The sequence below is a fragment of the Martes martes genome (genome assembly GCF_963455335.1).
Source record: "Martes martes genome assembly, chromosome: 7".
Taxonomy (NCBI): Eukaryota; Metazoa; Chordata; class Mammalia; order Carnivora; family Mustelidae; genus Martes; species Martes martes.
In genome coordinates, this window is record NC_137894.1 from 120,025,144 (window position 1) to 120,037,626 (window position 12,483).

Genomic DNA, 12,483 nt, shown 5'->3' on the forward strand with positions numbered 1-12,483 from the left:
CTTTCACAACACCATAAAGTCAAAGGAGACTATCTGTAATAAATTTGAACATGTATATAGGAAATATTTAGATGAGTGCATCAGAGATCTAATAAACCAACTAAGATTTATAGGGACTTTTTAAAGGACCATCTAAGCCCTAATATACACAAATTCCTCCAGAAAACTAGAGAGGGAAGTCTCTTCAAATTTGTGTGAGTTTAGCATTATATTGAAATTAGTATTTCACAAGCATAATATAAAATCCTAAAATGCTAAGTGATAGTAAACAAAGGCCAGTAATGGTAATAAAACTCTTAAAGATTAAAACAACAACAACAACAACAACAAAACATTGCTTTCAATGCAGAAAAGCACTCAGTAAAATTTAATATCCATTTATAATTTTGTAAGTTGTGATATAAGGAAATATTTTAACATGATAAAGATAACCAAAACAATATGACAAGCATTATATTATTGGTAAAAAATTAGAAATACTTTCATAAAAGTCAGGAAAAAGCCAATTTTCTATGATATGAACATTATATTTGAAATTCTAGCCAGTGAGGTAGAAAGGAAAAGAAAAAAGAAAAAAAAAAAAAAGAAACAAGTAAGGAGTATTAGAATGGAACAAGAAGAAATGGTCTTGCTAGTATTTATACAAGACAAGATTAATGACATTGAACATCCATGAGTACTTACAGACAAAATATGACTAATAATACAGTTGGGCAAGGTTGTTGGTTCCAAGATCAGTATATAAAAACAAACTGAATTAAAACAAATTAGAAAAAGGTGATGTAAAGTAGGCTCTTTTTCAGGGCGTGTGGGTGGGTCAGTCTTGTTAGTGTCTGACTCTTGATTTGGGCCCAGGTCATGATCTCAGGGTTGTGAAATCACCCCCTGTGTCGGCTCTACATTGGGCATGGAACCTGCTTAGGGTTCTGTTTCTCTCTGCCTTTGTCCCCTCCCAACCTCTCCCCTCATGCATACACACTATCTTTTTCAATAGACAGATAGATAGATGATAGATAGATGATAGATGGATAAAATAGTCTTTTTTATAATAAGAAAACATCTATACATTAGTTAGTAAACAAATAACTGAAGAATTACAGGTCTTCTCTCAAAAAAAGATAGTGTTATATAAGGTAATCAATGAAAATCATTGTGTTTATGGATGAAAATAATCAACTTTACAAAGATAACAGTTTTCTCCAAACCAACATATAAATTTAATGTGATTCTAATCAATATTCCAACTGGGGTTTGTTAAAGCACTTGAACAAAATAAAGGGCTAAGGCCGCTAAAAACCATTTAGAAAAAAAATAAGGGCATAGCATTTAACCTACCAGAACTCAAGGTCTCTATGATATATGGCACTTAATGTAGCATAGCACTGTTCAGAATAGACAGTGAAACAGAATAAAGACTCCAAACACAGAACCAAGCATATATCGGATATTATGTAAGTAGGTATAAGAACAGGTGCTAATACACTAAATATCTATATCTACACAAACAGCTAACAAAAGGATAGATGAATCAGTATGTGATGTGTGCAGTAGTGTCAGCCAAATGGCACAGTAAGAGATTCTCTTCAGCAGCAATAATTTGGCAGCCACCCATGGTCAAAAGTGCCTTTGTGGGATCCAGGTAGGAGATTTGTAGTTCAGGTAGGACTTGGTTACATCCCCATTTGGCCTTGATCCTGTCACCAGCATACCTCAGTTATGCAAAAGGACCTGAGGAGAGTCACAACCAAACATGGCTCAGTTAATAGACACATAGAACTTGTTTCTGGACATGGACACTGAAGTGACCTGTGACTCAACTCCAGTCCCTCTTTGCCACAGTCCAGGAACCCCTGAAGGTAAGCCTACCGATCTTGGTGCAATTGTAGATTCTGATATGGCCCTATAACCAGGCTGCAGCCCCTCCCAGCCACCGTGCAGTCCTGTCAGCACAGGGTCCTATCTGCATCCCCAGAGATTCTGAAAGGGCACTGTACTTGGCTCTACCCACCCCCCCAGCCGTGGGTAATGGGCCCCTTCCTTTGCTTCAGGAACTTGGTGGGAGACATTCTTGTCTATGCCTCCAGAGCCAGGTATGCAGACCTCAGTTGTGGACCCTGAAGCACTGCTTGGACTCAGTCCCAGCCCCCTCAGCCACCACCTGGGAAGTTCCTCCCACCTTGGGACCCACCCGGTGACCTGGCAGGGCTCCTCCCAAGGACCTGCTGGGAGCCACACCCATCTTTGCATCTGGTAATAGTTTTACTGTCTGAGTACCTCCTTTTGGACTTTGAAGTGGACACTTGTCCCAATGCCATCCTGCTGACCAAAGTCCTGGAGCAGTTGAATCCCCTACAGAGACCAGACAGGACCCACACATGCCTAAGTCCCTGGTAACAAACTTGCCAACTGCGAACTCCACTATAGATCCAGTAACAGCCTTGCAAACTGGCTTCAACCTAGCATAACTGATTCCAGAGGTATGGAGGATCTAGTGTACAGAGTGGTGACTGTAGTTAATGGTTATATCGTGTACTTAAAAGTTGCAAAGAAAGTAGAACTTAGATGTTATAGCCACACACATAGGAAAGGCAAATATGTGAACTAATGAATCTGTTAACTAACTTTATGGTGGTAATCATTTCACAATATATACATACACCAAAGCAACATGTTGTATACCTTAAACTTACATAATGCTAAATGTCAATATTATCTCAAGAAAGCTAGGAAAACAAAATGTGATGTATGGGAAATTGTTTCTCTGTTGGATAAAATGTCAATTTTTATTCATGATAAATGTCAAATTAAATAAAGATACAACTGTGAAAAGAAAAAAGATAAATTTGCATAATATAACATAAAAGATTATTTTTATGACCTCAGAGTAGAGGGAAGAATTTCAAAAGGAAAACACATAAAGCACAAATCATAAAAGAAAACAAAAGTGCCATATTGGGCCACATTAAAATGGCGGAGTTCTTGATAACAAAAGGCTGTGGTACAACCAATGTTAGAAAACAAATCACAGACTTGGAAAGGATATTTGAAATGTTTCTGGGAAAGATACTTACTATGCAACACATATAAGGAATCTACACATAAAGAAATAGATAAATAGGTCAATAAAATCATTAAAAGGATATGATCAGTTAAAACAAAATGAAAATGCTACAGTTCCTTAACTGTATTAGTATGTGATCCATTTTTCTAGTATTAGGTAAATTAAAATTAATACATTATACTCAAAAAACTAGTAGAAAATCAAGTTCTAGAAAGACCAAATGAGACTATATTGCTGCAATATAAACTAGAGTGCAATTTTTAATAGCTAGTAATATTGAAAAGGCTAATAACATGCCAATTCCCATGACAAAATTTCTGCATTTGTTAAATTTAAATGGTAGGTACATAGGTTTTCTCAGTGCCTGAAATTTCTCATAATGATACTTTTTAAACATCCAACTTTTAAAACTCATGAGCCATTAGATTGAGGAAATGCACTAATTCCTTGACTGAATAGGTGTAAAATGGTAGGGGGGTGCTCATCTCAAGTCTCCTGACTTGAAAGAGTATGCAGTAGGAATCCTTATCCCTGATCTTAATTCCTCTTTGGGGACATACCAAGATGCTTATGGAAAAGACTCAAAATGACTCCAGGCTTATTAAAGACTTTTTAAATTATTAGAAATAGGTATGTAATTAACATTTGCCCAAACAGCCCTTTACTACTTGGTGTTTGTTCAAATTGTTTACCATCTTTCCACTAACCTAATATTTATGCCCTTATTAACAGCATCCTCTCACAGTATGAAAATATCTCTATTTCTGAGACCAACATAGTATAATAGGACTGATTCTTTTGTATTTTCACAAGAAAGTGATAATAAAATTAGGACACCTCCAGCCCCAAATCTTTGCCACTTTTCCCATAACTTTCAGTTTGTGACAACGTATTTCTCAGGAACAGTACTGATGATAGATTTTTACTACCATGAAATGCTTGGAAATGCTATTCTCATCATATGTATGGTAACCTACATTCCACCCACACTCCTTAACCTACATATAAAGTTATTAAGGTGATCAGTGACGGTACACTGACTTTGCCAGGACAAGCTGGGTTTGTTTCTATTGGCCTGGGATACCATTCAGTTTAGCATCTGTTCTGGATTTTTATTATTTTTAAATAAGGCATTATTATTGCATTATTGTATTTTGGTTATTATTACACCATAATGAATTAAGATGGGCTTGGTAATACTCCAAGTGTCTCACATGGTCTCCATTAATAATTTGGGAGACTCGCATGCATTAAGTACATTTCTCACTTTAACGGGCTTTTATATCGAAAGGATGATTATCTATATCTACCCATTTTCTCTCCACCCTTTCTCCAAAATACTAATTTCCTTTTTAAGGACAGGATGTGTAACACTTGAATAAAAGAACTAGTGTGTTCCGAGAGCAGCGGTGAGAGAGAGTGAACTCTTGTGTTTTCTTAGGAGGCGGGGGGCGGGGGGTGTTGAAATCCTTTCTTCACCCTGACTGGCCACTTCACCAGCTACTTACATCACTGTCCGTGTCACAGCCTGCAGGGTACGCAAGTTTGCTTGGTCACTGTTCTATGGGACAGTGGTAAATATGGATAATTACAGACTTGTTTTCTCCGAGATATGTGTGGAAATACAGTCTTAGTTGTTCTGCTGTCAACCAGAGAGAGCTGTCGGAATACGGTTGCTGTGTGCTTATTTTGGCACTTTTTACATGACATCATTCCAAAGCTATTTATTTCATTGTGCGCTAACACATTTTATTTTTCCAAGAACTCTTCTGATCGCAACGAATTCAAGAAAGCAAAAATATTTGAGGAAAAATTAGGCGCCAAATTTCAATTTCTCTAGAAAGTTGATGATGAGTGGGTTTCTGTGCAAATGTCAGTTAACATTTCCCATCCTCCATGAGGGTGTGGTGATATCTATTACTTGAAATGCAGAATGGTCACGCCTCCAGGAAGGTGCCCAGTGATCTCTGCCTCCTGCTATTTCTACCATGCATATAGTCTTCTCCACCCAAAGGTTGGTCAGTATGGTAAACAGCAGAAGTAAGGACATGTTGCAGTCAACGTTAGGTTATAAAAGACTGATTTTCATCTTGAGCACCTTCTCCCTATCTCTCTGCTCTGGGGAAAATAGCTGCCATGAAGAGGCCCACATGGGAGAGACTAAGCCTCTGGCCAAGAGCCAGACAGGAACTGTTGTCTGCCAGCTACCATAGAAGTGAGGTTGGTAGCAAATTCTCCAGCCCTAGGTGAGTCTTGAAGGAACTACAGACTCTGCCAACAGCTTGATTGCAACCTTATGAGAGATCAGAGCCTGAACCATCCAGTTGATCTGCTCCTAGATTTTCAGCATTCAAAAACTGAGTGGTATGAACTTAAATTTTAAGAAAATGTGTTATGCAGCAATAGATAACTAAAAGAGACTATGTTTAAAAGAGACTATAACAAGCACAGTTATTGAACATGTTTAGTGTGGAAAGTGCATTTACATACCATCCAGTGAAGCTTGACATTTCATTTAGATCAAGCAACTGTTCTAAATTAATTTCTGTTATTTTCCACTTCAAGTTTTCCTGTGAATGTACAAGAAAGTTAAAAAAATATATATATACACACACATGTATTTATTAATGTGTTAGATCATTAACAGAAGAACTTTGCAAATAGATATACCAGTTTTATGCCACTCTATGAGATGATTTGAGTAGAAAATTAATTAATTTTTAATGGTCATATTTTTAAATTATATTAATGGAAGAATTAGATTTTTTTGAAATGCAGTTTGCTGAAGACAAAACATTATCATGAATGTTGTAATTCAGTTAAAAATTTCAATAAATGATAGAATTTTTTGGCTTTGAGGTGAAATATGCATTTTAAATTTAAAGTAAAAATTTTCAGAAAATTAGTCTGATAATGATGGAGTATAGGAAACTTAAGAAATTTTGGAGCAGAAATGTACTTAAGAATTGATTTTTTTTGTGTGTAGACATAACTTATAACTGTGTCTAGAGAATCTGAGGTGCTCTAATAACTAACTTATATTTGTACATATTTACAATTATTTGGTATGTATAAGCTTAAGACAACTAAACCAGAAAAGTTTGGTGATGAAGCTGACATTGAATACCAAAACGTATTTCAAAAATACATTATTATTTTCTCATCTTTTTGCCTGATTTTTAAAATTTTATTTATTTATTTATTTATTGGTTGTCAAACAAAAGCTTCATTGAAATATTTTCCTTTGGAGTTCTCAACTAGTTGGGTTTTCTATTGTACCACTATTTTTTTTAAAGATTTTTATTAAAAAAAAAAAGATTTTATTTATTTATTTGACACGGAGAGAGAGAGAGAGAGAGAAAGTCAGCAAGAGAGGCAACACACGCAGAGGGAATGAGAGAGGGAGAAGCAGGCTTCCCAAGGAACAGGGAGCCTAATGTAGGGCTTGAATCCAGGACCCTGGGATCATGACCTGAGCCGAAGGCAGATACTTAATGACTGAGCCACCCAGGCACCCCTTTATTGTACCACTACTTATGTCATCAATGATGTCATGCAGGTGGTGGCCATCAACACTACAGCTCACAGATTGGACAATCCCTAGCATCTCTTTAATGGTTCCAGAGAATTCTCTGGCAAAAGGTTGGTGTTGCATCTGTTGGGCAATGTTTACAATCTCATCAAAAATGATAGCTACACTGTCCTTAATGTTTTTCTGAGTCTGTCTCTTTGGAGTTCCTTGAGGGCTTTGAAAATCATGGGAGAGGCAGAAAGTACCACTTCAATCTGGGCCTATCTACTCTGAACAGTCAGTTTCACTGGAATCCTCATACCCTTCCAATCACTGGTTGTCTTAGTGGTGTCATCACCAGGATTTTTTGGAGATAGACCCAGACGGTCCATCTTGGGGCCAGGGCAGAGGTGGCACTGACTTTCCCACCAGTGACCTCAGGAGTACTTCGATCTTGTTGGGGTCGAATTTAAGTGGTATGCTGTCAGATAAACCCGGATTCAGCAGGACCAAAGGGAATTGCACCTTGGCCTCCTCCCTGGCCCAAAGCCAAAAGCTCTTTTGCTTGTCTTTAGATTGAAATTGAGAAAGACTTTGATATTGCAGTATCTGTATTTGGCAAAACATTCAAAAGAATAAATGGCAACAATTAATTTGGCAAGTTTTCCTTATAAAAATAATTATTGAATTAATAATGTCTAAATTGGGGGCACCTGGGTGGCTCAGTGGGTTAAAGCCTCTGTCTTCGGCTCAGGTCATGATCCCAGGGTCCTGGGATCGAGCCCCGCATTGGGCTCTCTGCGAAGCAGGGAGCCTGCTTCCTCCCCTATCTCTGCCTGCCTCTCTGCCTACTTGTGATCTGTCAAATAAATAAATTAATTAAATCTTTAAAAAAATGTCTAAATTGAAACAAAATAGTAACATAAAAACATTTCAGCCAAAAAATGTTTATACTTCAGTACAATTTAGAATGGAGAATATTCCCCACTTAGCAATATTCCCCACTAGCACCTACTAGAATGAATATTTTATGAGTTAAAATATTATGATCTCTAGAAAAGAATCAACTGAAGATTTGCTCATTCATTTATGTATATATGTGTGTGTGTGTATATATATATGTGTGTGTGTGTGTGTGTTCATATTTATTTACTAGCCATAAAGTGCAACTTTGAAGAAAATTGCAAATGATTTTCAAAAATATTTAAAAAATAAAATTGTATCAACATGTTTTAATTACAAAAAATGCCATTAAGATATGTTGGAATGGCTAGGAAACTAAGATATGATTAAGATACTGTTTAAATCATAGAAATCAGACTAAGAACAATTAGTCTACTTATTCTTAAACATTGAGAAAATCAGTATAAAAATAGAAATACATAAATAATATTAATATAACAATAAGTAATTATATATTAAATAACATATGTGTATATATTATATACATGTAATATATGACATAAATATAAATATAATGAGCTTTCTTGCTTTTTTAAAAATAAAAATTTATGTTATGGGTATTTTTATTTCTGAAATTAAAATTTTATTAAGACTAATTTATAGATCTACTAATATATTAAAATTATATTTTGATCACCAAACATTAAAAAATTATTTGATTTTTTTTTTAGTTCCTACTATTACTTCTCTCTTTTTTTTTTTAATTTATTTTCAGCATAACAGTATTCATTGTTTTTTCACCACACCCAGTGCTCCATGCAATCTGTGCCCTCCCTAATACCCACCACCTGGTTCCCCCAACCTCCCACCCCCTGCCCCTTCAAAACCCTCAGGTTGTTTTTCAGAGTCTGTAGAGGCAACCCACGGAATGGGAGAAGATATTTGCAAATGACAGTACAGACAAAAGGTTGATATCCAGGATCTATAAAGAACTCCTCAAACTCAACACACACAAAACAGACAATCATATTAAAAAATGGGCAGAAGATATGAACAGACACTTCTCCAATGAAGACATACAAATGGCCACCAGACACATGAAAAAATGTTCATCATCACTAGCCATCAGGGAGATTCAAATCAAAACCACATTGAGATACCACCTTACACCAGTTAGAATGGCCAAAATTAGCAAGACAGGAAACAACGTGTGTTGGAGAAGATGTGGAGAGAGGGGAACCCTCTTACACTGTTGGTGGGAATGCAAACTGGTGCAGCCACTTTGGAGAACAGTGTGGAGATTCCTCAGGAAATTAAAAATAGAGCTTCCCTATGACCCTGCAATTGCACTACTGGGTATTTACCCCAAAGATACAGATGTAGTGAAAAGAAGGGCCATCTGTACCCCAATGTTTATAGCAGCAATGGCCACGGTCGCCAAACTGTGGAAAGAACCAAGATGCCCTTCAACGGATGAATGGATAAGGAAGATGTGGTCCATATACACTATGGAGTATTTGATTATTTTTTTAAAGATTTTATAAAATTATTTGATTTTAAATGTTTTTCATGATCCCACTCATTTTAAAACTGTCTTGGTTTAGAGAAAAAAAAGTAAAGGATTACTCTAGTTATTTTAGACATATTTTATAGGTCAGAGTTTAGGCCACTTTTTGGACCAAAGATAAACACCTCCACATTGAGTGATAAGAATTGAATGGTAAGTAGTAATCAGATTAAGAGTGTATACATTTTTATTTCCAAATATTGTCTATTTTTATAAAGTGTGATTTAAGTTCCTGTAGCAGAAAACATTTTGTAATGATTTCCAATTATTTATATAAGAATAGAAACTAGTCAAAACTTGGGCTGAAATCAATTTAGGCATAAACACAGTCAATATAATAAGTTGAGATCTAGCCTTGTTTTTCCATTTCATGGAGGGAGATTAGATTTATCTAAGATTTATCTTAGATCTCCCTCACTCATTATAGGAAGTATCCTGATCACTCAAAGAGATTCATATCCAAGCATGAACACAGACTGTGGAAGTATTGTGAATTTGTAAAGCCAGGGTGGTTAAACAATTAATAGGACATATAAAATCCTGAATCAGTTTAGAAGAGTGGGGAATAAATGTGGAGAAAAGAATGAAGAGACCCTCAGAAATCTGGGACTTGATTGTTTACCTTTCTAGAGAACTTTTATCCTGACAGTAAAGCGTGTATGCCTTTGATAATATTTTAAAATATGTGTCTTTCCATGGTCAGTGAGTTTCCTGGATTGTCTACAAATCCTGAGAACTGACAAACCTCACAGGCAATTTATAATGGGTCCAGAAGGAAGGGCTTATGATTATTTATCAGTCACTGACATTTCTTTTTCAACCAGTGAAAGGCAATATATACAATCATTACCTCAGATCATCCCTTGTTTGGTAATGGAAGAACTGTATCTGGGAACCCACAATTTTCCCTAATCATACCCCATTCTCTCCTCTTCCCCAATAAATACAAGGTCTTCACATTATTCCTGTAAACTTATCAAGGGAATAATTCCAACAGTTTCAATAATAGATCTCAATTTGCCATCCTCTGTTTTTGAGGTCTTATGGAAGGCTCACATTAGGGCAGCATAACTTGTGGCTAATACAAAGTTCATTTGTATGGCATTTCCTGATCATAAGAATTAACTACTACAAGACAAAATAAAGCAAATTCAGCCCAAATCCTTGACATTCTGCAGAGGAGAGTTAGGAAGAATAAATGAGAGAGATCTTTCTTTTGCATCTGATGAAATTGATTTCAAGGATGTTAAGAAAAGGCAGAGTCCTCTCAGAGGTTACTGATATAGATTTTACCTGTACCAATCTTGGCTGACCTTACTGTCCCTTTCCAAAATCAAACCTGGAGCAGCCAAGTGCAGCTTTGTGAGTGGACAAAGAAGAGTAGAAAAGCAAAATGAGAAATAGTGCAAAATCTGACCACAAGAGCCTCTTGCACAGCAGAATTTCAAGTCTGAGTAGGACCTGAAGAAGTTTGGAGTCACATGATTTCTAGGCTGTTCATTTAGGTTGACAGATCATCCCCGTTAGTCATTCTGGGTTTCAGCACAGAGAGTCCTACATCTCTGGAAACTCCTCAGTCCTGGGCAAACCTGGGCTGTTGGTTACCCTATTTTGTTAAATGAAGTAATAGGAAAAACTATGAGAATTAATATTGCAACATATGGGGTGAGGATGGTGAGAATATATGGGGTCAAAGAGTGAATGAAGAGGAAGGGGTTAAGCAAGAAGTCATAAAAATAAATTTGCTTTCTGCTTGTACCAGCACATTCAAAAACCACTCCACTTGTCCACTCCATCCATTCACCAAACCTGCTATGAGCCATGTTGGGAAGACTAAAAGAAAAGTTTAAAACAAGAAGATAATTTTGTATCATAATGAAGATTATACATATAAACAACTGTGACACTCTTCTCTGTCCTTTTACTCGTGTTTTTGCCCAAAGTAACAGCAGGATGCGGTTCAGACATTGTAGTATGCATTTGGTGCTACAGAAGTGTAATTGAAAATCTGCTTTAAAATCAACTCAACATATCATAGGAAGAGAACAATATTTCTTTTTTCTTTCTTTCTTTAAAAGATTTTATCTATCTATCATCTATCTATCTATTTATCTATCTGACAGAGAGAGAGAGAGCACAAGCAGGGGGAACTGCAGGCGGAGGGAGAGGAAGAAAGAGGCTCCCTGCAGAGAGCCTGATGCGGGACTCAATCTTAAGACCCTGGGATCTTGACCTGAACCCAAAGCTGATGCTTAACCAACTGAGCTACCCAGGTACCCAAAGAACAATCTTTCAAAAGAAAAGATTTAATTAGAAATTATATAGTGAGTATCCATATAAAAATCAGTGTTTGTATGCTTCTTTTTTTTATTGTGTTTTGTTAGTCACCATAAAATACATCATTAGTTTTTGATGCAGTGTTTGTATGCTTCTAGAACATCTCTATTTTTAGTACAACTCAATGACAAATACTAATCAACAAAACAATTTTATGTATAAATTCTCTGTTTTTTATTCTAAAACAAACATCACAAGGGAAAACCCTGTTTTGCCCCAGAGTTTTGCACTGGACCGAGTCAATGTATAGGAGATGAAAGTGGAGTATTAACATCAGGTATCAATAAGAAATTCATGATGCAAGGATACATACATCCCCAAAGAAGTTTTAATAGGAATGGAATCAAGTGCTTATGTTTTCCATTTCACATTATTTTAAAAATGATGCCAATCATTTGAAGTGAATACTGATTATTTCTTAAAAATAAGGTACCCAAATAACTTGAAAGATTGTCACAATACAATATCTTACTTTTTAAACTAAAAACTATATTTCCCTATTATTTCAATAGTTACGCTTTTATTTCGATCTCATTTATCATTTATGGCCATTTACTTGGATATGCTATAGGTATTCCTTGTAATTTTCTAGTAAGGGAGAGCATATCTTACATCAACAGAACAACAACCAAAGAAAGTAAGATATTATGCATTTTTCCTATTTTTCTTTTTTGATAATCTAGAAAACAGAGCTTCAAGGAATTATTTGGTAGTTCCTTCCTACTGTGCAATTTTTAGTCCCTTTTAACAAACTCCAAAATATCACTGAAGCTGCCCGCGCAGGAGATTGAAACCTATTAAGCCAGGTAATGCTTCATTTTCCATCAGCCTCTTCCTGAGGAGAGGTCATTGAAAAATTTTTAAAAATGGAAAAAAAAAAAAAAGAAGAAGGAAAAAGAAGAAGGAGCTGGATCTTCCACAATGTGGTTAACATTTGACATTAAGTGAAAAATAGCCTTTCCTTTCCTATTTAAAGCAGAGAAAATTATGTAAGTAATGTAGAAAATGCAAAATATCATCAAGAAAACTTGTCTAAAGCTCTTCATTACCACCATTTGTGTGAGACAACTTCGAAAGGAACTGGGTCTAGCAGGAAGAGCCTCG

General features: G+C 36.0%; 1 long non-coding RNA gene across 1 annotated transcript in view; it reads right to left on the bottom strand.

Annotated features, from left to right (window-relative positions):
• Window positions 1-345: 345 nt before the first annotated feature.
• Window positions 346-12,483, bottom strand: part of LOC308346099 — an 89,367-nt gene continuing 77,229 nt past the window's right edge. Inside the window, exons 4-5 of the long non-coding RNA XR_013967140.1 lie at window positions 5,552-5,631; window positions 346-1,728 (exon numbers count right to left, since the gene is read on the bottom strand). This is a non-coding gene — a long non-coding RNA (uncharacterized lncRNA). The remainder of the gene's footprint in view (window positions 1,729-5,551; window positions 5,632-12,483) is intronic.